Genomic DNA, 21,815 nt, shown 5'->3' with positions numbered 1-21,815 from the left:
GACCCCTCCCCACCAGCAGGCCCCACTGTGTGATGTTCCCCTCCCTGTGTCCATGTTTTCTCATTGTTCAGCTCCCATTTATGAGTGAGAACATGCGGTGTTTGGTTTTCTGTTCCCTCGTTAGTTTGCTGAGAATGATGGTTTCCAGCTTCATCCATGTCCCTGCAAAGGACATAAACTCATCCTTTTTTATGGCTGCATAGTATTCCATTGTGTATATGTGCCAAATTTTCTTTATCCAGTCTATCATTGATGGGCATATGGGTTGGTTCCAAGTCTTTGCTATTGTGAACAGTGCTGCAGTAAACATACGTGTGTATGTCTCTTTATAGTAGCATGATTTATAATCCTTTGGGTATATACCCAGTAATGGGATGGCTGGGTCAAATGATATTTCTAGTTCTAGATCCTTGAGGAATCGCCACACTGTCTGCCACAATGGTTGAACTCATTTACACTCCCACCAACAGTGTAAAAGCATTCCTATTTCTCCACATCCTCTCCAGCACCTGTTATTTCCTGACATTTTATTGATTGCCATTCTAACTGGTGTCAGATGGTATCTCATTGTGGTTTTGATTTGCATTTCTCTAATGACTTAGTCAAGAGACTAAGCTGGTGTGCCTTTTGGAAAGTAAGTGAGGACCTTAAGCAAAAATAGATTAGGTAATTAAACAGTCATGTAAGACACATGGCTTAGACACAGCTTCCCCATGGAAACCGGTCATTCACAAAGGGAAGGAGCAATGAGAAGAAAGTTTTTTGCAAATGTGCACAGAGATTATGGTCAATAGTATACATGAGAAGACTTCATTCTCAAAAGTAAAGAAACCCTTTAACTATTCATACTCATTTCTGAGATCATCCAGGGCCAAAATGTGCTGTTATCAGATGAGTAACTCATAGTTCAGAAGAAAATTACTATGAAACAAAGATAATTATTTTTCTCACTGATTACAATTTTAAACCTTTACTTTTCAGGCACTTTACCCCTAAATTTGTTTTCACTATTTGTTTAATTTAATTCCTTAGAAAAGCTATGTCATAAGCCATCTGATGACTTTGTAAATGCAAAGGGCCAATGTTGTGGAACAATCTAATGACATAGTGTTTAGTGTTCCCTAAAGCAGGAGACAGATGAAGAGAAACGGTGAATGGGCAACCTTAGCATAATTAAGACAAGCCTGAGTGCTTGCCATGGTGCCATTACATTAATCTCACATCAGTGACACCTGGCTAAAATTTATGAGATATGTAAAAAGGGCCTTTCCAACTGACCTTGATAAGGCAGAGTTATTTATCACGTGAGAGAATAGTCAGCAAGCTAGGGGGAATGAGGTATATTAGAAATAAGTTGACAGAGAGATTTAAGGGCAGTGGGCTGCAATACACATTGATTGAAAAGATCTAGGGAAGCATTTCCAGTACTATCAATCTTAAACATCCTTGACAAGTAAAATATAAAATCATACATAATGTTAATAAACAATATATATGAGAAGGGGTAATAGTAAATGTCAAGTTTTAAACTGATGCTAGTTCATTCATTTAATATTTTTAAATGTGTGTTTATTGAGCTAATATAATGGAACTTGCAACCACAATGGATTCTATGTGATTTCACCCCCGAATAAATAAGCACAACATATTCACTGTGAGTTCCTTGGGGCACTGTCTCATTTTATTCATCATTTCATTTCAAGGGCCTAGTGTAGAGTCCGAAACAGTTTAATCCCAATAAATACCAAGATCTTCTCAATGACTAACTGCTTCCTGTTCTTCAGGTCTCAGCTCACACCACAGAGAGTCTCCTAGCCACAGAGGAAGACCACAAAGTGTCCCCTGGCCACCTCATCGAAAAGACTTACCACTGTATTAAACTCTCTTATGTATTGCCTGCATGCTTATTATTTGCTTTTCCTCCCTGGACTCTAAGATTCCCTTTCTTGTTCATCTTTATATGCTGACACAGATTCATTAATAGAACAGGACGTGGTAGGTGCTTAATGCTTGCCAAATGAATAGAAGAAAGGATGCTTATTAAATAAATTGTGGAAATCAGTAAACAGAAGAGTGTGATTATGTTTCAGGTTATATTTTTAAAATTATATACTTTTTATTTTAAACCATTGCAATATCAGTAGGAACAACTTGAAAAAAATCAGACAATGGCCTTTCTTCACTCCGGACTTCACTGGGATAAAATTCATATCACAATAATTCATTATCGATTGTTGATTGAAAAAATATCTCATTTCTTTTCAGCAGTTGCCACTAATATTGTTAAATAGAACTAGGCTTTTTAGGACATAAACAGTTTTGTACTTGAAATGTTTCAGTAAGAAATATGAAGGGAAACAAAGTGGTTTGTTTTTGGTTGAGGTTTTGTTTGCTTTACTTCCATATAAAATGTACACATAAAATATTGGTAGCTGCAATCTGTAGAAATTGCCATAATATAAGTGACATTTTACTTCTGTTTATGGGCCAACTCGTCAGCACAAGGGTCCTTTATTTTATTTTTTGTGTAATAGACAATTTGAAGATTTCCTTTTGACTTTATCAAACATAATTGAATTTATACTTCTATTAAAATGGAGATGGATGGGTAAAATTCTATCATTATACAATGAAAGCCTTATGGTCTTTTCAGTGAGGGGAAACAGCAGCACAGATTTGGAATGTCACATAGAAAAATCACATTGGGCCAAGCAGACCTGAATGATTTTAGGCCACACCAGCAAGAAAATGGCTTTTAACTTTTAAATTCTACTTCTTCACCATTGTGTATTTGGTAACTCTTCTATGCAAAAGCACAGACTAGCTGAAATCAGCAAGTCACAAAAAATAATATTTATGATCTTTCATTATATCTTAAAATCTGTATTAAAAGTAAGGCACATTTGGTAGCTAGTATTGTAGAATGAAGGTAGAAAAGCCATCTTCGCTTTAAAAAAAGATAAAATTAATAAAATGAATATATCGATACTTGAAAGAAAAGGTTAACTTGCCTCAATTCCTAGCATAATCGGTCACTTTATAATCCCAATTAACATTCATTCCCACACAGAAAATTAATCACTAATAACATTTGGTTAGCTCTGTTTTGGATCTGTGTCAGAGGTAAAGTATACAATGGTACTTCAGGGATCATAAAAGTTTTGGATGGTTTCCTTTGCATGTATGTTGCAGATTATAAATTTCACACCTTTGTAAGGAAAGGATTTTAAAATAAAATATATCAGAATAATTAAATCTTTCTCTTTCACTGTGAATTTGTGCATATTTTTAATGCAACATAATTTGCTTAATTTTAAAATAAATATTGTATAAATAATGAGTTATGAGTATAGAAGAGAGTGGAAGAATTAATGAAATTTCTCTACACTGTCTCCATTTGAACTGAATTTCTCTTGCTTTCTAGAACTTTTGCAGAATAAAATTAAAAGGTGCATAAAATATCAGATTTAATATTTGCTGCTGATCTAACCTAACTCTGGCAGATCTCTACTGAAATTTACTTATTTTAATGATTGGAATTCCATAATGAAAATTTAAAACTTCTTACAAATAATAGAATGCTGCTGATTTCTATTTGTAATGAGAATACTGAAAGAGGGTAAAAGGGGAGATGAGGTTTATATTCATAATTCTATAACTTAGCAATCCTATCTTAATTAAAGAAAATCTACCATATAGTTACCTCATAATTATCATCAAAGCAATAAGTTTTCATTATGATTCAAAGGCTAATTCTATGACCATTGTATCTTGTTTCTATTTATCCTCACCCTACAATTTTTGCTAACTTTGTCTTCAGATTAATTTTATAAGATAGCATTTGCTTTTTTAATTAATCAAAAGACATGTGGGATCATCCTTCTTCAAAAAATATGCCAATATGAGTCTTACTTTTCTTTCAAGAAGTTGGTGAATCTTGATCTTTTTTATTGCTTGTGACGAAACAGACATTTCTTTTTAAAATTAAATTGCAACATCATGAATGTATAGGTCATTGGTTTCTAGAGAAAGTCTTTAAATTAAGGACAATATTTTAATCTAGAAAAAGATAAAAAAAGTTGTTGCAGATAGGCCAAAAATGTTTAAGTGTGAAAGAGAAATGTAATTACATTATAAAGTTTTAGAAAATAATTATTTCTCCTAAAAAAACTCATTCATTTCAAACAATAATCAAACAACATCTAGAATAATTTTGATATCTGCAACTGAATTGCAATGTAAAGAAATTTTCTTCAAAAGGAACTTGAAAATCTGCCTCAAAAGACGGGAAATAAATTATTTGAAAAATAAAATAAAATCCTAAATCACAATGTGATACCAACACAGACTGAGTAAACAATAAAAGGTGGTACCTCATCACCTGTTTGAACAACCAGCCACCCAGTTGCTCTCAAAAATATAGTAGTTGTTAGATACATAGGCAATTTTTGCTAGTAGAACATATTAATTTTTTCATGTAGCAACCAACATATTTTTAAGGCAAGACACGAAAATCCATTATTTAATTTATCTGTCAATGCCTTGGGTCACGGCACCTGATCTTTGCCCTTGGAATGGTTAATTCACCAAAAATGTCTGAGAGAAAAAAGCCAAAAATCTTTAACACTTGCTGAAAGGTTAATGAAGAATGAAGTAATTCATAAACAGTTTTCCCCAATGTCAAGTATGTAAAAATCAATATTCTACATCTTAAATTTTATATATACAAATTAAGCCAAAGTTGGGCCAGTCGCCTTTGAGATATAAAAAGAGTTGCTCCTGAACATGCCTCAAATGTCTTCTCTGCATTTGTTGTTGTTGTTGTTTTCCTGAAGTAGGCAACATTTTTTATCAGGAGTATAACAGTTAGATAACTTTATTCACGCTGAAGTAGATTCCAGAATAACGAAATCATTGGCAGAAAGAAGCAAACCACAGTGGAAAAAGATGCAGGGCATGAAGTGAAAGCATCATGAATTGAATGAAACTAAAGATGGACTAAAGTCATAGAAACTGTTAAAACCAGGAGGATCCTAGAGATGTTCTCACTCAAAGCTCTCATTTTAGGAATCAGAAACTGAGGATCAGAGAAAGTGTGTGGCTTTCTCATGACCAGAAGAACCAGACCTAGATCCGTGGACTTGACACACTTGGTTTTGTACTGTCTATACTCTTCATCTTTTGACACTTAATGAAATTAAGCAGGGAAAAGATAAGAAAATTTTTTTGTAAAGTCACATTGCTCCAGGAATTATTTACTAAAATTCTTCTTCACATCTCCCCCTAAGAAATACTGAAAGCCCTTCTTTTTTTTTCTAAGAAACATTTGCAATTTAAGAAATCTTCTGAAACTGTCACAGATCTCAATTTACTCTGCCATTATCATTAGTCTACTAATTTCATTAATATAATTTAACTGATTTTCTTTAAAAGAGTCCGATGAATTTGCCTCCCTCTTTCCAAGATGTTTAAAGCACTATGTGAATTACTTTATTTGTAAAATGTAGAAGTGAGATGTTACGGGAATTAGTGTAAAATTTTAAAGGTGTGCAGTAGGTAAAAAGTTTTCCCTCAAGATGTAAAATCTTACAAGACTGAGACTTCCTTCTAAACAAATGCCACACCCAGTCACATAGGGATATTTGAGAAACAGAAATCATCCACAGAACTGTTGATTCCTCTGGGAGTTCGCATTTTTAAAATTTCTATTTGTAGTAGTCAGGATTACCCATTTCATTTATATCAGTTGCTCTAACTCTCTGTGTTCCAGCCATTTGGGTCACTCTGGTTTCTTTCAGTTTTTTCCATCTTGTTCTCTCCTTACGAGGCAAGCATTTAAATAGCTGAAGTGTATTGTTTCTAGAAAATTTCTGCATTGAGAGCCTTGAAGTCTCTATGGCACATTATGTGGTTCAATAAATAACCTGGAACTTAAATTAGTGTATTATTTTTCCATAATTTACCAAATAACATCTTTCTATTTATTCAAATTCTGAGCCTATATGTGTGACATAGTAGAATTTTAGGCCTATTTACCTTTCAAAATAGTAATAAGGGTAATTTATGCAACTCTGCTTCAATGTGTTATAAAGTGTAAAAATCAATTGTCTAACCCAGACTGCAAAACTTAATGCCACTCAATACATGATACGTTTATAAAACTAAAAGTCAAAAAAAGTACGCATTGTGTGCCAGAGTATAAAAATATATTTTAAAAATCATTTGATAACATGCCCAGCATTGCAATGAACAATTTGATCATTTAGAAGTTATATTTGAGAGAATGCCAAAACTCTCAGGTTATCATAATGTTCTCTGATGGTCACTAAATAACCATGAAGTGAACAATTCTACCATCTGGACTTTGTTACATAGCCCCATGCTGCCCATAGAAAAGATTAACCTGGCAGGCACCACAGGGATATGTATTTTTTCAATTCCCTCATTTTATAGGCAAGGCAAATAAAATTCAGAAAGCTAAAATAATTGTAAACTTGGTTACAAAGTGACTCGGCAACAGAGCTGGGAGTAAAACCCAAGTCTCTGAGTTGTTAATTACAATCAGGCTACTTTCACCTTTGAAATCTGGAAAACACTTTTTAAAAAGTATTTCTCTTTATCACAACTGCACGTGGGGTAACTCAGGTATTATCGCCCTGATTTACTATGGGAAGATACAAGCTCTATTGGATTATTTGACTTGTATGAAGTAACCCAGTGACCTCGAGTGTGTCCATCACATTTATTTCATAAACATTTCAAGGCCAATAAGGACAAAGAATATATTTGTTATTTATTATGGACAAAAAATAATGGGATATATTTTATACCACTTCACGAGTGGTTTTCCAGCTTGGCTAACCTCCATAATCATTAGAGTCACTTGAAATCTTCTGGCTTTGCCCCAAACCCACTGAAGCAGAATCTCCAGGGAAAGCGCCTGGGAATTTGTATTTTTAAGTGGCTCCCCCAGGTGACTTTGGTAATTAGCCAAGTTTAGGAAACCTTGACAATATCACTGGAAGTAACAGGATGCTGCCTTACGTGTTCAGAATGTTCAGAAGCAAAATGTACCTATTGTAAAATTAACCCAATCCAGTTTCTCTCTTTTACAAATGGGGAAAGACAGACGTCTTTGTCACAAGTGGGTAGACAAACTGCCAAATACCACCTATATTTTTGGGTCAGAGACAGATTGGAACTCCACCAAGAGAAACTGGGCATTCATACTCGGTCTATTTCCATGGCAGGGACAAAACAATTCTAACCTTACTGATCTTTTCATTAAAGAATAAAGCAATCTCAGGGCATTAACTGCTGACAGTAATGCAGACCATGGATTTCACGGATTAACCAAACCACAAACAATCTAGAACATACCCACAGAACAATTCTTTGTTTGTGTAGTACAGGAGGCAAAAAAGCAATCAGTCTGACATGAACTGCTGGGTTTAATTACTCAATATAACACTTGCCATTTAAAAATCCATATGCCCTCCTACAGAATGGGAGAAAATTTTTGCAACCTACTCATCTGACAAAGGGCTAATATCCAGAATCTACAATGAACTCAAACAAATTTACAAGAAAAAAACAAACAACCCCATCAAAAAGTGGGCAAAGGACATGAACAGACACTTCTCAAAAGAAGACATTTATGCAGCCAGAAAACACATGAAGAAATGCTCATCATCACTGGCCATCAGAGAAATGCAAATCAAAACCACAGTGAGATACCATCTCACACCAGTTAGAATGGCCATCATTAAAAAAATCAGGAAACAACAGGTGCTGGAGAGGATGTGGAGAAATAGGAACACTTTTACACTGTTGGTGGGACTGTAAACTAGTTCAACCATTGTGGAAGTCAGTGTGGCGATTCCTCAGGGATCTAGAACTAGAAATACCATTTGACCCAGCCATCCCATTACTGGGTATATACCCAAAGGAGTATAAATCATGCTGCTATAAAGACACATGCACACGTATGTTTATTGTGGCACTATTCACAATAGCAAAGACTTGGAACCAACCCAAATGTCCAACAACAATAGACTGGATTAAGAAAATGTGGCACATATACACCATGGAATACTATGCAGCCATAAAAAATGATGAGTTCGTGTCCTTTGTAGGGACATGGATGAAACTGGAAAACATCATTCTCAGTAAACTATCGCAAGGACAAAAAACCAAACACCGCATGTTCTCACTCATAGGTGGGAATTGAACAATGAGAACTCATGGACACAGGAAGGGGAACATCACATTCCGGGTACTGTTGTGGGGTGGGGGGTGGGGGGGGCGGGGACAGCATTAGGAGATATACCTAATGCTAAATGACGAGCTAATGGGTGCAGGAAATCAACATGGCACATGGATACATATGTAACAAACCTGCACATTGTGCACATGTACCCTAAAACCTAAAGTATAATAAAAAAAAAAAAGAAAAAAAAAAGAAAAATAAAAATCCATATGCCCATCAGCATGGCAACAGTCTCTCATAAAGATTCCGGTATGATATGGCACAATTTGTACAGTAATCCCACGTTTCCCAAGCACTTTCACATATATTAGTGCACCTTGTCCTTACAATAGCCCTGTGAGGTAGATAGTAATTCTTGACAAACTGAAGGGTTTGTTATAATTAAGTTTATTATTGGCAGAATGCAAATATCCTGAAATGTATCTGATATACTCTTGGTTTCATGCAAAATAAGATATGTATCACCCCTTATAGATGGTTAAAACAATTTTAAACCCTAAAATATTCATTAAGTTTTTTTAATGGAAAATGATTCATGCAATGCTAGTTTAAATGCTGAATTTGAGGTTAAAAAAGAAAATGTATCAAGTAGTCATCCTTTACTACTTTGAATATCAAGCATACAGATCCCGATTTATTTCATCAAAATGATTTCCTAGCTGTACGAAAGGCTAGATCCTTTTCCCTATACAATGGCTCAGCTGAAAAATAGTTACTATAGTGACATACCATAGTGAAGAGTTGAAAAGTTGAAGTTTTCAAAAATTAATATTATGTCTATTCACATGCTAATTAAAATGAATCCAAAGTTGTTATTGCTCATTGTTATTGTTTATTGACACTTTTACCCTTTCTCTTTCCCAAAGCCTCAAACTCTCTAAATTTTGGCAAAACTTCTGTGTTATTCTTTCTGTGAGAAAGACTTCAAATAAACTTCCAAAATTTTTTTTCTGGGTACAGTGAACATAGCTAGAACAGTTACTATGTGAAGAGAACGCTATTAAAGTCAATTATTACAAAGAAGCACTTAGACACACAATAATTTATCGAAGTTTTTATTCAACATAATATTATCAACAGGTTCAGATAAGAATATAAGTTTTTCTCATGGGAGAAACTCCATCTGAGTCTCTAATTAAATAACTTTTGTATAGTTCCTTTTCTTCTCTGCACAAAAGATCTTTTTTCTGTCCATTCCTGCCCTCCTTCTTTCTTTGTTGATACTATTTACTCCCAAGCCTGCCTCTGAACTCTGTCTAATTAGCTCCTGATAGATCTGCTGCCCTGTTTCCACAAACATTTAATTCTGCCGTCAGTCCCATTTACATTACAGCATGTTGCATTGTCTTTTACCAGCCTAATTTTGTTTGAGTGAATGTAAATCCCATTAAGCAGTCACCTATTAGACTGTGGCATATAAACTCCAAAAGCCTCTTTATTACAAGAGTGAACATAAGGCCCAATTGATAAAAGATTTCTGGGGCATTTCCATTTGTGGTCTACTTCAAATATTCTGTCTGCTTTAAACTTAGCTTATGTTTTCAAAGTATTTGACAGACTATTTGAGTATCTTTTTGCCTGTGTATTCCATAGCATGAAATACATAATCATCATTTGCTTGCTGTCTTTGGAAGTTTACTTATACCTAAACATAAGTTAAATATGTATTTCTTCCTCTTTAGTTATTTTATTTTTCCTTTGTAACCTGATCACATTATTTCTGAACATCGCATAAAGGCATTTACAAATAACAGGATGGCTGGCAGAATCTTCTCAGAAAGGCTCTTTATGAACACTAAATAATTGTCCAGAAGTTCAGTAAGCCTCAGTGTTTTAAGACGAACTTTCTGGAGAGAGGTAAGACATAGCATCTTGACATGCAGCCCTTCAGATGGCAAGTAGCTACGGGCATCAGAGACAGACAGGTTTCTCTCATAACCTTAATGTAATTTGATAGCTCAAAACGAATAAAAACAAGGTGTAAGATCTCATTAGAAGCCTTGGAAATTTACATCAATACAATCAATATACTCAATCAGATTAGTGCCTGGTACCAGTTTTAACTGAAGGCTCAGTTACAGACTTTCCCCAAAACAGAGCTAATCATTCGCACTATGGTCACATAATCACGTGGTTGAAGGTAAGGGTGAGAATGGCTCTCTTTCCATTTCCTCCTGGTAATAAACTCAGAAAGACATCCATGAAGTGCAAACCCTCACACACAAAATTATTTCTCACCCCTGCAGGCTTGTCAAAGCCAATATTTCAGGAAAGCACAGGTTGCTGAAGGGGACTCTGATTCTTTTTTTTTGCCTGCTGTGAGTCCCTAAGGACAACAAACATTCTAAGAGAGACTGTAGCCAAAATTGCTAATAACCTCACACAGTTCTTTTGCCATAATGACAAAATTCAAGGGAAGACTGAATAGAGTAGTGGGTTAGGTGGTAAGCCAGTTATTTGAGGAGGAATGAAAATACATATGGTCCCAAATGCTAGTTACGAAGTCAACCTGGATTAAAAACCTAAACAATGATTATGACAAATATATGGAATGCAAAGTCAATAACAGACGTTCAGTTTGTTAAAACTGAGGGCTTACGGTATTTTAAGAGGAGGAAAAATTATAAAACAATTGAGTATCAAAAATTGATTTATAAAGTAAGAATTTGCATCAATACCCAGCCATACCTACAATATACAGGTTGGTATTCGAGTAGAATAGATTTTATATAACTCTAGACTCTTTAATATTCAGGCTCAAAAGTACCCAGTAATAGATATCAAAACAAATCTCTTGGATGATAGGCCCCTTATTTCTTTCTACATATGTTTTGACTCGGGTCAATGGTTGGCTAGATATTATATGTATGAGTTTGACATGATTGTTTATCTTTCTGCCCTTTACATAGCATTAAGGACATTTACTTGACATAGATATATTCAAATGTCATAATGGACAACATGAGTTACACATTGGCTCCCTTGAGTGTCTCCTCATAATCACTTCAAATCTAACTGAGGCCAAGATTTCAAAGCAAGAGGTACATATTAATTTAGGGTTATTTGTTTCCAAAACAGGCAGGTAACTACTATTACATTGGTTCTTACGGTTTACTGAAGCTTTTCTAAAACATTAACATTATTATTGTGAAATACAACCAACATCAGAAGGAAATTATTTTTCAAAACAATACAAATATTTTAAGTGGGCCTACAAGAAATCTTAGTGATTCATAATAAGTATATTGAAGGAATTTGAAATTCAGTGAACACATGAAAGTTTCTAGACCCATGTAAGTTTCTGTACTACCTATAACATTTATAAAAGCAACTTCAGTAACTTTTTAAAAAAGATATCTCTGTATTATCAGACACAATACATATAATGTATAAATATAGATGGGTTGCATAACCTCTCTGAGCCTTTTTTTTTTTTTTTTTGAGACAGGGTCTCGCTTTGCCACGTAGCTGGAGTGCAGTGGGGCAATCTCAACGCACTGCAGCCTTGACCTCCTAAGTTCACACAATCCTCCGGCCTCAGCTCCCCAAACAGCTGGGACTCTAGCCAGGTGGCACCATGCAGGCTAGTTTTTGTGTGTGGTGTTTTTTTTTTTTTTTTTTTGTAGAGACGGGGTTTCTGCCATTTTGCCCAGGCTGGTCTCCAACTTCGGAACTCAAGCGATCCGCCCGCCTCTGCCTCCCAAAGTTCTGGGATTACAGGCGTGAGCCACCGTGCCCAGCCAGTGACTTCTTAATACATATCCTAAATTGCAAGAGGCACTGGATATTTGTGGAGTCTTGATAACCACCAGGGAGGGGCCCCAGGTAGGAGAGAACAATTGTTCTGAGAGACAACTAACCATAAACAACCCACCCGCTGACACAACGACCTTGCTCCACAGGTAGCCCAAATGGCACAACCTCGATCAGCATGTAGACCACTCCGGAAGACCTTATAAAACTTCTCTCCAGCCCCTGCCTCTTTGCAGACAGCCCCTTCTCTGTAGTGCTACATATTGCACCCTTGCAATGCATTTTCATACTTTCTCTAATAAATGTGCCTTTATTTTTCTTCCCCTACAACGGTCTTGATAAATTCCTTTACCACCAGCAACACCAGCCCCAGCCAGTCACACTTGTAAGAGTATTGAGCAGTGAGCAATACTTATTTCTCACAGAGCTATAGGTGAGAAGACAGACAGAAACCCATATGTAAGTATAACTTTTTATAATTTTTGTCACAAACAGTAGTAGCCATAGTTTTGCTCTCAAACATGCTTTTTGTTCACCTTTCTATTAACATTATTTTTTACGTTTTAAAATGAATCTGCTCCAAAAGATTCTTGTGAACTGATCCCTCTGCCTACCCCAAACAGGGGGTAACCACAGGCTTCATCGCTAGTCAATGAGATGACCTTATTTCCCTATCAATAGTGATAGGAGGTATCCAGTAAGAGGCATGCTCTTTGCAATAAAAACACAACTATGGATATAATATGAAAAAAAATAACTGCTTTGAAACTTTTCTGTCACAATTCCAGAAAAGACTGCCTAAGAATGAGGTCAATAAAAAAGAACGACATTATGTCCTTTGCAGGGACATGGATGGAGCTGGAAGCCATTATCCTGAGCAAACTAACATGAAATACTGCATGTTTTCACTTATAAGTGGGAGTTAAATGATGAAAACACACGGACACATAAAGGGCAACAACATGCACTGGGGCCTTTTGGAGGGTGGAGCATGGAAGGAGGGAGAGGATCAGTAAAAACACCTAATGGGCACGAGGCTTAATACCTGGGCTATGAAATAATCTGTACAACAAACCTCCGTTAAAAAAGTTTACCTGTGTAACAAACCGCACTTGTACCCCAGAACTTAAAATAAATGTTAGAAAAAGAAAAGGAATGAGATGAAAAGAGAAAATCAGAGCTGAGATTTTAAGATAGTAAGAGAGTGTCCTGCTGACATGAGACATGGTTTCAGCCCTGGATCTATGTGTGCTTAAGGCCTAATATGCTCCTGGACTTTCATTTTGTGAGTCAAGAAAATCCCTTTGCTTGTGCTAGTTTAGACTCGGTTTCAGTGTCCACAATGCTAATATCACGAGGCACAGGGGACAATGGCAAAATGGGAATAGGTTAGTGTTTCAAGGAGAGAAAATATTATGAGGGCTCTATCAAAGGGAAACGTTAGTGTGCTTGAGGAACCACGGACACACTATTAACATCACTGTCACTACTACTGAGACAGCCAAGTAAAAAGGGCTCCCTGGCAGAAGCTCCCACCGGCCTGAGCACTGGGAGGATTGCGTACTGGGGTAGAGCCTCAGGAAGTTCACGCCTTTTGCAGTGGGGAGGAGCCTGGCCTCTCCTGTTCCAGCACAGTAACCTGGAATTCAGTGTGAGAGGTGGGAAACTGGCTAGCGGGCTTCTTGCTTTGCTGATAGTCCTTTCCCTTTTCATCCAATAAACCCTGCCCTGCTCACCCTTCAAAGTGTCTGTGAGCCTAATTTGTTATGGTTGTGTGACAAGAACCCCGTTTTTAGCTCAACTAAAGAGAAGTTTCTACAACACCACTATAACCCTTTACAGCTTCTAGATCTTGATCTAAGGCCCTGGGAATGATACTCATACATAAAAAGTTTCCCACCAAGACTACCTGTTTATTTCCAAATTGTATCTCATTTAATCTATTGTGCTATCAAATGCAAGGACATTTTTCTAGATGCAGATGTTATATATTAATAGAAAGGGAGGAAAGAGAAAGGCTTGGTTCTGGAAAAGGATAGAGAGTATGAAGCCTAGTGAGCCACTAGACTGACAGACAGCCATGGGCAACCCTAGGAGACTGAGAAAAAGAAACCTCCTGACAACACAGCCAAGCAGAACACCAGAAGGAAAGAAACTGAAGACAAGAACTGCCTACACCCCAAGTTTCCCTAAGGCCAGCCCTGGCCACATAATTTGTCATATACTATAAATGAAATGGGGGTAGTTTGAAATATTGCTTTCCACTAATATTAATTTCAAGAATCTATTTTTTTTTAATGAATAACTTTGAAATCTGTTTTTGCTTCTTTTCCTGATTTTTTAAATACTCATACAATAGTCTGATAACTGGTATTCTTTTTAAGCAGATAACTCCTGGATTCAAATACCTGATAACTAGAGGATCTTTTGATATTTTGGCAGTTACTCTCACTAAAAGAAGTTACATTCAGCAGATTAGAACGATTCATGAGAAATTTTTGGTTAGTAAATATTTGATTCAGATTTTATAATTGCCTAAATCTCTTTATAGGTTATTTCTTGCAATATTTCAAGATCCTGAGTCAGCCATGCTTATACAAGCAAACTTTTATTTACTGTGTTTCTTCGTGTATCTCTGTTGCCTATTAATATAGTACCTGAATGAGACAGTTTAAATTCAAAGGAAGTTTTTGCCTGAAGGAGAATAGCAGAATTGGGCCCAATGGGAAATCTATATGAGTATCTGAGGGCAGAATTTAGGCTACTGGAAGGACAGTTAGTAGCTAGGGATTTAAACCACTACAACAAAGTTTTAAGGAAGAAAAGAGGTGGCAATATTATTGGGGCTTTTTTGTTCCCTTACTTTTCCCAAGTAGAGTTATTTTGAAAAAACAAAAAAACTTAACTGCACAGAGTATTCTCAAATTATGTCATCCTGAAATCTATGTCTTGAATGTCATTCAGATTCTCTATAGTACAGCTTTTATAGATTTAACTGATACCAAATCTTTCAGCCTTGCAAAAGTAATATGAAAATATAAGGAAAACAACTCTTCTATTTGTAGCATATGTCTAAATACTTTATTATAAAAATGTCATATTTAAGTTTAAGAGCCAATAATTTATATAGTAAAATTCCTAGTATTTTTCAGCAGAAAAAAGAAATATAACACACACTTATTTCCCCAGCATTAAATTAGCATGTTTCAGCCTTAATATTCTCATATTTGTATTTTTTTAATTACAGAAATCATATATGTAGTTTTATATGTTTTAAAGGCAAAGAATGGGGAATAAAACAAAGTTCTTTTTGACATCTATAGATTGTTCTGTTTCCTTCTTTTCCCGTCCACAAAGCCACCACTGTAAGTCTGACCAGTATCGTTCCAACAACTGCTTCGTGCACAGATATATATGTATACGCATAGTAGTACATAACATTGTGTGATATATATGGAGTACTCTTTACCACATTAAAAGATAAAGTGAAAGAAATTACAAATTTAAAATCCAGAATGTAAACTAAAAATTCTAGACTCAGACTTCAGTGGAAGGAAGAAATAATCTCTCTTGTTTAATAGCAATAGATTCTGTGCCCTAGGGAAGGGAAGCTCCTTAGGGCACATAGCTAATTAGTGAGAGTTCCAATGGGACAAGATCTCTTTTCTTTTTTTTTTTTTTATTATGTACTTTAAGTTTTAGGGTATATGTGCACAATGTGCAGGTTTGTTACATATGTATCCATGTGCCATGTTGGTATGCTGCACCCATTAACTCATCATTTAGCATTAGGTGTATCTCCTAGTGCTATCCCTCCCCTGTCCCCCAACCCCACAACAGTGCCCAGAGTGTGATGTTCCCCTTCCTGTGTCCATGTGTTTTCATTGTTCAATTCTCACCTAGGAGTGAGAACATGCGGTGTTTGGTTGTTTGTCCTTGCGATAGTTTACTGAGAATGATGATTTCCAGTTTCATCCATGTCCCTACAAAGGACGTGAACTCATCATTTTTATGTCTGCGTAGTATTCCATGGTGTATATGTGCCACATTCTCTTAATCCAGTCTATCGTTGTTGGACATTTGGGTTGGTTCCAAGTCTTTGCTATTGTGAATAGTGCCGCAATAAACATACGTGTGCATGTGTCTTTATAGCAGCATGATTTATAGTCCTTTGGGTATATACCCAGTAATGGGATGGCTGGGTCAAATGGTATTTCTAGTTCTAGATCCCTGAGGAATGGCCACACTGACTTCCACAATGGTTGAACTAGTTCACAGTCCCACCAACAGTGTAAAAGTGTTCTTATTTCTCCACATCCTCTCCAGCACCTGTTGTTTACTGACTTCTTAATGATCACCATTCTAACTGGTGTGAGATGGTATCTCATTGTGGTTTTGATTTGCATTTCTCTGATGGCCAGTGATGATGAGCATTTTTTCATGTGTTTTCTGGCTGCATGAATATCTTCTTTTGAGAAGTGTCTGTTCATGTCCTTCGCCCACTTTTTGATGGGGTTGTTTGTTTTTTTCTTGTAAATTTGTTTGAGTTCATTGTAGATTCTGGATATTAGCCCTTTATCAGATGAGTAGGTTGCAAAATATCGTGAAAATGGCCATACTCCCCAAGGTAATTTATAGATTCAATGCCATCCCCATCAAGCTACCAATGACTTTCTTCACAGAATTGGAAAAAACTACTTTAAAGTTCATATGGAACCAAAAAAAGAGCCCGCATTGCCAAGTCAATCCTAACCCAAAAGAACAAAGCTGGAGGCATCACGCTACCTGACTTCAAACTATACTACAAGGCTACAGTAACCAAAACAGCATGGTACTGGTACCAAAACAGAGATATAGATCAATGGAACAGAACAGAGCCCTCAGAAATAACGCCACATATCTACAACTATCTGATCTTTGACAAACCTGACAAAAACAAGCAATGGGGAAAGGATTCCCTATTTAATAAATTGTGCTGGGAAAACTGGCTAGCCATATGTAGAAAGCTGAAACTGGATCCCTTCCTTACACCTTATACAAAAATTAATTCAAGATGGATTAAAGACTTACATGTTAGACCTAAAACCATAAAAACCCTAGAAGAAAACCTAGGCATTACCATTCAGGACATAGGCATGGGCAAGGACTTCATGTCTAAAACACCAAAAGCAATGGCAACAAAAGCCAAAATTGATGAATGGGATCTAATTAAACTAAAGAGCTTCTGCACAGCAAAAGAAACTACCATCAGAGTGAACAGGCAACCTATAAAATGGGAGAATATTTTTGCAACCTACTCATCTAACAAAGATCTCTTATTTTCTAGTGCAATGCATTTTCCATAGTAACAGGCCAATAATCGCTAAGTCACATATCACATACTATACTATATTTCTTTTCGTGTGTGTGTGTGTATGCACGTACGCATGCAAGTGATATGTGAGTAGAGAAATCACATAATGGATTACTTAAGTTAAAAAAGAAAATATGTGACATTCTGTTCAATGTAAAAAACAAATAACGAACATATACCATGCAGTAGGCATTATGCCAGTCAGTGTAAGAGCAAAGAACATCAAAGAAGAAAAAAAAATGCCTATTCTCATTGGGCTTATAGTTTAATAGAACAAGATTGAAAAACACAGCCACAATGATTGTGAGTGTTTCAATGTGTAAAAAATATTAATCTAGTTAAAAGTTACACAAGACCCCAGAGACAAGGCAACTGTTTCCACACCTATGTATGTTTTCTATGGCTACTTCTTCCAAATATGGTCTCTACCAACACACATTGCCCAATAAAGTAGGGAACTTACTATGGGAAAAGGAGCTGTGCCTCAGAAATATAGGCATGAGTATGTGAAGGTTGAGTCATAACACCCATATCTCTCTAAGCATATTTAACATAGAAATAACTTTTACACAGCCCATGACAAGTTTAAGGCAACAACACTTCCTATAGACTCATGGCAAGTGTTCCTATAGCCCATGGCAACAATACTTCCCATAGACTATACTAAATAACAAAGAAGAAGTACAAATGATTCTAATGAACAGTTATAAGTTGATAGTACTGAATATATTTTAATCAGCTTTAGCATAATCCTATCATGTATTTTAAAAAGTCTTTTTACTAGATATTTTTAATGAAAAGTGAACAATTTGCATTAAAATTAAGTTAATTTCCTTGTTAATGCTAAATTAGACCCATTTGGGCAAGGATGATAAAACATGCTTTAATTGTGTGGTTGCATCACAGGTGCCATTTAGCTTGTTCTTGCAAACATTATCTCTTGTACATATTCATATTTTTTCTTTCTTTTATATGGAAGTAAATTAATTAGATGTCATCTGTAACACAATGCTGGACACAAAGCAGGTGCTCAAAATACTCATTTGATAAACATTAGACATTTTTGGGGTTTTTCTGAGTTACAAAGTCTGAATATTTATAACCATATACTAATTTAAATTTAATACTTAGCCAGAGAAATCAAATTTAACAGACTATATAGCAAATTCCTGATAGCACTGTACTCAACATCTTAAATGCTGCAGGAAGTTTAACTCTATTTTTCAAAAATATTTTATTAGGCTCTTTCAGAACAATTGTAGGGAAGAAAAGAAATTTCAGAAAAAGGAACAGTTTGTAGTTTGTGGACTGTTACAATTAATCATTACACTATGAATTAGATCATATCTGTTATACAGATGAAAGAACTGAGGTTGAATGACTATAATCCTTAATGCCTTTCGTTATAATTCTGGAAAAACATTTCTGAAAAAAAGCTAATTTTGCTTTTTTTAAATTTTTTTCTGAAAAACTGAAACAATTTTTAAGTCAGAAAATCCAACTTTCTCCATTATCAGACAGCTCTTCTGACTTCTACTTATGATTTCTAGCCACCAAAAATGCCTCTGGCATAAATATTTTTGTATATGTTTTTAAAGTATAATTTTAAATCATACTTTTATTTGATAATTGGAAAGATGCTTTAAAAAAGATCTTTCCCAACCTTTTCATCTTATAAATAAAAAATGAGGCTCAGAGAAGTTAAATATTTTGCTAAACATCAGAATTTAACACTGGCAGACGTGTAACAAGAATTGAATCCTCACTACTAGTTCAATGAATGCTCCACTTCTACCAATTTCCAGAATTAATATTTTGATGTTAATTTCTAGTACCTTTAGTGATATAATTATAGATAAAAATAGTAATGACATAATCAAGGATGCCTTAATATCCCTATTAAAATTAGTTTAGACCTAAAATCAACCAATACCAAAAATTATGAAAAATACAAAGTAAATTGGGTAATAGGAAAAAAACACAGTTATATTTAATTATAAGTACACAGTAGCAAACAGTTCAGATTGTTGATGCTTTTGATGACCATTAATGCAAAAGGATTATGGATTATGGCACTGTATTATGAATAGACAAAAAGATTAGTGAAAAGTTGTTTAGCCTAGTAGACATTCTGACCCTTTCTGCATGAAATTGAAAGATAAATCAGAGAACCATTGAAAGTTCATGTATCAATAAATAGGTCAAGTAAAAATGTATCTAAAATTCAACAAGAAGAGACTGTTTTCTATTTCAGTTTTTAAATGCAAGGTAGTGAACTGAAATCAAATCAACAAAATAAATGGGCCCAAGGATTCTTATTATAAGTATACAAATGTGTAACTCCCAGGAAATGAAAATATAAATGGGTATAAATGAGAAGAAGCTATAAAAACAAAGCAATCTAAACTACAAATAAAGCCTAATCTACTGACAGTAGCTCCACATAATAACCTAGAACAGTTTTTAAATAAATAAAACTCAAGCATTAGCTGACAAAAATTATGAATGAAGACCTAAGAAGTAAAAAAATCTACTTAAATATATTTCCAAGCATCTAAGTATTTTTTTAAGTTATGATGTGGGAGCTGTCCATTGTATAAGATTAATAAAAAGGATTTCAGGAAAATATTTACTTAAAAAATCATAAATATTAATCATATTTTTAAAATTCCATAATAAAAATCTCTCATAATTTAATGTAGCATATATTTAAAAATTCCATAATAAAAATCTGATCTCATAATTTAATGTAGCTTTCAATAATAGAAAAATAGCTCCAAATCACCTTCTAAAAAACTTCATTAAACTGACACAGACAACAAACCTTATTAAAAATTTATACAAAACAACCATCATCATATACAATTTTCTTCACATCTGAGTAAACATTAACTGATGCAGTTGAGTGAAAGTCATACATATTGGCCGGGCATGGTGGCTCACGCCTGTAATCCCAGCATTTTGGGAGGCTGAGGCAGGTAGATTGCTTAAGGCCAGGAGATCAAGACCAGCCTGGTCAAAATGGTGAAACCTTGTCTCTACTAAAATTACAAAAATTAGCTGGGCATGGTGGCACATGCTTGTAATCCCAGCTATTTAGGAGGCTGAGGCAGGGGAATTGCTTGAACCAAGGAGGTGGCGGTTGCAGTGAGTCAAGATTGAGTCACTGCACTCCAGCCTGGGTGACAGAGGAAGACTCTGTCTAAAAAAAAAAAAAAAAAAAAATACATATGTAAGTGTATGATGTGTATAAGATGATGACGATATGTGTGTGCAGAGAGAATATGAACTCTCTCCAGATTCAACAAAGTATTTTTCTACACTAGTTCCCTTAGAAAATCAGAATCAGAATTGACACTAAATATGAAAATTTATATTTTCTTCAACGTATTAAATTTACCAAGTAATAAGATGATAATCTCTTGCATTTACTGTTAATATACCATTATAGAAATAAAATAAAGCTACATTTCCAAGGATATCATTTCTGTTCTACTTTTATTTTGCTGTTAGGAATATACAAATATGGAACAAATACAAGGTTTTATTACACAATTCAGTCCAATGGAAAAACTATGTAGAGGCATCTAACATGCAAAACATTTTATGGATTGCCTATTTATTTTGTTTGAAATAGTAAATATTAGAGATAAAACAAAAAGTACACTAAAATTGAGAAATTCGTGTCTATATTTCTACCCAAATAATCTTAAATATATTCAAAGAGGGACTTTATTTGGAGTAAATCATCTGATTTTTGTTGTTGTTGTTCTTGTTTCATCTCATTTTGTCTAATAATATTTTTGTCTTAAATTTTAAAATTATAGTAATTATACTGAAATTATATATACAAAACTGTATTTCAACCTGTAAATTATAATTCTTACTAGCTATTGTCAATCACTCTATGAAAAGTTGTATCACTTTAAAATTTGTCAGAAACAGCTTCTTTTATAAATGTGTTCTATCAAAACTATACTTACAATATAAAAAAACTCTTTAAAAATTTACTTTTTAAAATTCTAAAATGTTTAATACTGCCTAGAATTTTAAAATTGTCTTAAAGTTAGAAAAATGATATTTAAAAAGAGTATACTATAACCAAATTTTAAAACAGCTTACATATAAATAATACAGCTCTATTTGCCTACTCAAAACAGCGTCTAAAGTCAAGCCAGGAAAGCAAATGACTATAGGGGGGTTTGATAGAGTGTAAAATCTTGGATGCATAAATCTCATTCAGGTTCACTTCCATATGCCCTGAGGGCAAAGCCAGGCATGAAGCCTTTGCCATATTACCTACTGAACTGGGTCATACGTGGTAATATTTGCTGTATGGTCTTGTGATGAGGCAGCATAGGGAGAACCAGCTGGCCAAGGCTAATGCACCATCTGGACTGAAAAAATATTGCCAATTCCATTGGCAGAGCAGAAACAGAG

The 21,815-nt window shown here is 34.9% G+C and overlaps 1 protein-coding gene across 6 annotated transcripts in view; it reads right to left on the bottom strand.

The window, feature by feature from the left end:
* ERBB4 (erb-b2 receptor tyrosine kinase 4) overlaps positions 1 to 21,815 on the bottom strand; it is a 1,173,590-nt gene that overhangs the window by 897,221 nt on the left and 254,554 nt on the right. The gene's annotated exons all lie outside the window — the stretch shown is intronic.

Source organism: Hylobates moloch, unplaced genomic scaffold (genome assembly GCF_009828535.3).
Source record: "Hylobates moloch isolate HMO894 unplaced genomic scaffold, HMol_V3 SCAFFOLD_1, whole genome shotgun sequence".
NCBI lineage: Eukaryota > Metazoa > Chordata > Mammalia > Primates > Hylobatidae > Hylobates > Hylobates moloch.
This window is presented reverse-complemented; position numbering and strand designations above follow the sequence as displayed.